Source organism: Nicotiana tabacum, chromosome 20 (assembly GCF_000715075.1).
Source record: "Nicotiana tabacum cultivar K326 chromosome 20, ASM71507v2, whole genome shotgun sequence".
Classification (NCBI taxonomy): Eukaryota; Viridiplantae; Streptophyta; class Magnoliopsida; order Solanales; family Solanaceae; genus Nicotiana; species Nicotiana tabacum.
The window spans coordinates 71,086,452-71,092,274 of record NC_134099.1 but is presented as its reverse complement, the minus strand read 5'-3'; the positions used below and the strand labels follow the sequence as shown (position 1 = coordinate 71,092,274).

The 5,823-nt window shown below is 36.4% G+C and overlaps 1 long non-coding RNA gene across 1 annotated transcript; it reads right to left on the bottom strand.

Moving 5' to 3' along the window:
- Positions 1-4,227: 4,227 nt before the first annotated feature.
- On the bottom strand, positions 4,228-5,562 carry LOC107780965 (uncharacterized). Its single transcript, XR_001646926.2, has 4 exons — positions 5,270-5,562; positions 5,054-5,184; positions 4,854-4,972; positions 4,228-4,775 (listed from the first exon to the last, which is right to left on the bottom strand). It is a non-coding gene; the product is annotated as an uncharacterized LOC107780965 (long non-coding RNA).
- Positions 5,563-5,823: the final 261 nt, after the last annotated feature.

Below are 5,823 nucleotides of genomic sequence, written 5' to 3'. Positions count from 1 at the left end.
GTAACCAAATGCTTATCTGACCCTTCCCTAAACCTACATTACAAGCTTAAAAATTCTTGATGGGATCTTCAACGGAGCGTTCTTAGAATAAAGCGATGAATTAAAATAAGGGCAAGCCTATGGTATGGTATGTTGTAACACTTGAAACTCTTTTTGAGGGTGAGTGTATTTGTGAATTCGTCCCTTTTTGTTGACATTGTAAATATTGTGATTTTGGGACTTTCCTTCTAGTGAGGGCACATAAATTGTGAGGTTGGACAAAAGTTGAGTTTTTGAGTAAAATACAAGTGCACTCAGTTGAGGGTAACATTTTGTCACAATATTTGAGGCTCGAAGTTTCACAAGTTGATTAGTTTCCTTGTAAAGATTGATGGTTCAGGAAGGGTAAAACAAGCAAAAATGCATGCTTGTAGTACTAACAACAAACACCATCAATTGTCACTATTGTTTCATATCTTGCAGATGGAGTCTAGAATAGGATAGTGTTGTCTTAGTTGCTTGAGGACAAGCAAGAGCTTAAGTTGGGGGTGTTGATATGCCGGAGAATTTCGGCATATTTGATACAAATTGCGTAGATTTTAGCTTGTTTTAGATGCAATTATCTTTCATACTTATGTAATTTTAATATTTTTGCAGTGTATGAGGTTTAAGGACTTAAGAGCATATAAATAAAATCAAAAGGCCACAAAAATACAAGAAAAGAGCAAAAAGGCATCACAAAGGTGGATATGCGATCACAAATCCAACATGCGAGCCGTAGAATGCTCAAGTAAATCGCAAACCACAATAGATTTCTGGGCAAAGTCCAGTGCAAGAAATACGGTCCAATCTGTGATCACATAACCTGTTTGTGAGCCGCATAATGGACCGCAAACTCGACATGAAGATTGTTGAAGGTAGAAAATACGACACGAAATGCGATCGCATACCTGCAATGCGGACCACATAACATCAATGCGATGGAGGCCTAGAAACTAGGGTTTAAAGATGTGATGTTTATGTCAAGAATGCGGACTGCATGTCAGTTATGCGACAGATATGCGGTCGCCTATTCAACAGGAAAGGGTATTTTTGTCCAAATTTTGTCCCGAGGTTTGACCCACTATAAATAGATTTATTGGGGTTTTGTGGGGGCATCTTGTCTAATTTTGGAGCTACAATATAAGACTTTAATATTCCTCTCTTTTGGAAGCTTTTGGGTCAAGAATCTTTCACTTTGTAAGCTTTATGGCACTAAATATTCTCTTCCTTTTGTATTTTAGTATGTGTAGCTAACTTTAATTACTAAGGTTTTAGACCCTAAATTGGTGTTATGTTAATGGGTGTTTAACATTGAATATATGTATAATGGTTGGTTGATATTTATTTATTTTTCATTCTTCATTTATTGTTTGTAGTTGCAAACATTAACAAGTCCCATTAAATTCATACTTTGCTTGGGAAAGTAGGTTGGAATTTGGTAAAGGTAAATATCAAAGACTCAAGGCTATAAACCTTGTTTAATAGAATCGCTTAGGAATAAGTGGGTTTTATTTGGCATATATTGATTATTCTCAATTGCAACTCTTTTATATTTGGAAAAATTGTAAAGAGGAAATACGACCCAACTATTGGAAAATATTGGGTATTCATTAAGAAATCATTTGCATAAAAAGAAAACCTTCCATTAGAAATATATCATATTAACACCGATAACATTACACTTCATTGAAGGGGACACAACTTTGGTTGCTTTAATCAAATTATTCACACTCTCAATATCACAATTAGCTATTTCTTCAAACCAAACTCAATTCATACTCTTGTTACCATTAACTGAATAGAATTACGACTTTAGTCAAGTAACACACCATTTGAGTAACCTTTTCACACCTATTTCCAGTGGGATTCGACCCCAACCTTGTTGGGTTATGATATTTGACACCGACCGCCTTACACTATTTAATTAAAGTATAATTTGAGCATATTAGAGAGGCTGCAGATGCAAATCCCGCAGATGCGGAATTTAGCCGCAGAAGTGGCCAGCGGAGGAAAAGCAAGGAGCTGCAGGTGCGGAAGGGTTCATGCACCTGCGTGACCGCAGATGCGGTGTGTAGGTCGTCGGTGCGGATTTTAGGACATTAATGAGTTTCGCATGTGCGGTCGTTTTTCCGCAGAAGAGGAACCGCACTTGACCGTAGAAGCGGAAGTGCTGGGCAGAAAAATCAAAAATTCGAGGGTTTAGTTTCAAAAGTTAGAAATTTATTTGGGAGCTCGGGATTGGCAATGTTGAGAGGGATTTTCACCTGGGTGTTTTGGGTAAATAATTCTTACTCGATATTGATTGTTTTTCACGAATCTATGCTTAAATTCATCCTTTAAATTTGAATTTGGGGTGGAAAAATTGAAGAAAAGTTGGAAAAGTTCTTAGACCTAACATTTGAATTTGGATCATGATTTGTATATCGTATTGGGATAATTTATATATAAATGAACTCGTGAGAGTATGAGGATTCTGAAAATATAAATTTTATCCGATTTTGAGACGTGGGCCAGAGGGCATTTTTGTCATTTTAACTAATTTAGCGTATTAGCTTAGAATTTATTCATAGAATCAGTTACTTGAAGCGTTATTTACATTATGCAATTGAATTGAATAGATTTGGGCCATTTGGAGTCGAGTACTCGTGGCAAGAACGTGGTTTCGGGTTGATTTTGAGCTGGTTCGAGGTAAGTGGCTTGCCTAACCTTGTGTGGGGGATATTCCCCTTAGGATTTGGTATTGTCGTAATTGAAATGCCTTGTACGTGAGGTGATGAGTGCGTACTTGTGCTAATTGTTGAAAATCTTATTTTCACTAAAGTAGCTTTAATTGTATTTTCCTTTCCTGCTTATTCTACTTGAAATTTAAGCCTGATGTTAGCTTAGTGAAGCATGTTTAATTGATTTAATTACTTATTTTCTTAAACTGCCTTATTTGTATTATGTGAAGCATGTTAGATTAGAATTACCTATTTTACTTTTGTACGAAATTGAGTTTAATTGAGTATTCTTTGTGTTATTGCTATGTGTTTTACTTTGGGACTACGGGATGGCATCCCCGGAGGTCTCTTGTACGTATTTATGATTTGAGCTGAGGTGCGGGATACCAAGAGATCCCTAGCATATATTGAGGATGCCAAGAGATCCTCGGGATACCAAGAGATCCCTAGCATATATTGAGGATACCAAGAGATCCCTATCATATATTGAGGATACCAATAGATCTTCGGGATACCAAGAGATCCCTGGCATATATTGAGGGTACTAAGAGATCCTCGGGATAATGAGATATCTCTGATTATTATCTTTGTGAAGAGTGGTATTCCTTGTGATTATTTTTTCCTCTTTTTCGGTTGTTGTTATCCTTATTATCCTGTATTAATTCTTATTGTTATCTTTCAACTGTACCGCTTAATCTTATACTGTCATACCTTAAACTTCATTTAATCTCAGTAGGGCCCTGACCTTCCTCGTCACTACCTGACCGAAGTTAGGCTTGGCACTTACTGAGTACCGTTGTGGTCTACTCATGCCCTTTCTGCGCATGTTTTTCATGTGCAGATCCAGGTACCTCCATTCAGACTTTTCACTCGTGAGACAAGGTGCCTGTAGAGACTCCGAGGTATATCTGCCGCATCCGCAGACCGAAGAGTTCCTTTCTACTCTTCCTTTTTGTATTAGCCCTTCTGTACTTTCGTTTCTTTGTTAGATATTCTGGATTTAGATGCTTGAAGACATTCAAAGGCTTGTGATCATGAGATTTCAGGTTTTGGGAAAAAGTTATTAGTTTCGATAGTTGTTATTGTGTATGTCGAGCGGCATTTTAAAAGACTGTTTTATTTCATATTTCGTTTTTTTAATTATTTCTTCCGCAATTTGGTTTATTTTCCGCATTAATAGGCTTACTTAGTCGTAGAGAACTAGGTGCCGTCACGATGGTTCACGGAGGGCGAACCGGGGTCGTGACATTTTTTTAAAATCATAAGATATAACTATTTAATACTAGAAAATTTTGGGCCCCCTAGAAATAGGGCCTCAAGTAGTTGCTTGAGTGGCTTTACCATTGGGCCGCCCCTCATATTACATTCCAATTACCAATGTTACTATTGCACTATTAAAACTGAATAAAGCTACTACAAGAGGGTCCTAAATTTTATACCGCATTGCATAATTTTAAGAAAAATAGTTGTTTACAAAAATGCCCTCTATTTTCTCTAGCTTTAAAGGGCTTTAAGGACAATTTTGTCTTTAACCATACTAATGCATGCATTAATAGTCTTGGTATTACTAATGACATGGTTTTCTATGCATTACTTATACATAGTATAAGTAAAATTAATACTCGTATTAGTTATACATAGGTTGAAAACATGTACCAAACAAATTATTAATAATGCATAGAGCTAATGTTTGCATCATTTTTTCCAATACCTCCTACCAAACGAACCCCTTAGACTTTCTTTTCTATTACATATATAGGGGACAGAGAGAAGTAATAGTTCAAGAATCACACCGCTACAACTAGATGGAGTATAACCTCTTTACCTATTTGCTTGCTACATCTCAATCAAACTTGCCGGAAAAGCAGATGCATTCAAATAAAATCCTTTTGGAATGCCTATATCCAAGAGAGTAAGAATTACAACTCTGTATTAGTTGGTCGTTCTTAATCCTTTTTCCAGCAGAAACCAGCGTAACCTCACAGGAATGTGGTGCATTTTTTTGGTACAAAATCACCTATTCCTTGTCCCTTGCTGAAATTGCAAAAACAACAACAATTAGACATATAGTATAATTTAAAGATGTGAATGATCTGTAATGAATATATTTACCCTGTGGAAGTTGATCGCCTAGTTCCAAGTATAAGGCTGGTTATGTTGACGACAGAGATAAGGTCAAGTAATGCTTTAGATGGTGAGTTGCTCTCTACAAGCATAGTATCTACAGGTACCTGCGCGCACCCAAAATTATTAATCAACCTAATTTGGAAACTATATTGAATGTCATGTGAACTAATTTCCGATATACATACACTTGCGCCCTTTTTGGCATCATTGCACAGACGCATGTATTTTTCCAACAAATTCTTCCTCCTGTTGTTCTCTTCATTGATGTACACTTTCACCTGCTCTTGGCTCAACTGATTTCTTGATAACTTCCCAACTATCATACAAAATTTTACTTTAGAATACGATTGAGGAAAGTGTGTTACATAATTTGAAAAGGAAAGAGTTGTAAAAGTAATTACCTGGTGTATGAAAGTAGGTTATGGGAGGGAAAACATGGACAAGACATATGTGAACTCCTGGTTAGATGGCATGATCAAGTGCCCATTGAAGAACATGCAAGTCATTTTTGCCAACAGCAATATAGATATCATGATTTTTTCCACCATCTAATTTGCTGCTAATTGTTACACTCTTTCTATCTTCTCCTATCTCTTCGATTTCTCCGGACATGATCACAAATATTTAGTACATGACCATCATCTCTTCGATAGTCCAAAAAGGAAAAGGGTGGGGAGAGCGCTTTCTAATATGCAGTTGCACGAAGTTGCTAATAAGGTCTAAAAGAAGTAGCTAATCAGTTTAAATGCAGAAAAAAGTGGTCAGAGTGGAATTGTACAGATCAGATTGCACGAAGAAATTGGAGCGTGATGCAAGAAGACAATTGTCAGATTTTATTTATATATATATATATAATACTAGTAGTAGATTTACATATATAAAGTTTCTCCATTTTTTATGAAAGAATAGTTCTCTTTTGTTACCATGGTCGGCCCTTCCACAACAAGTAAAACAA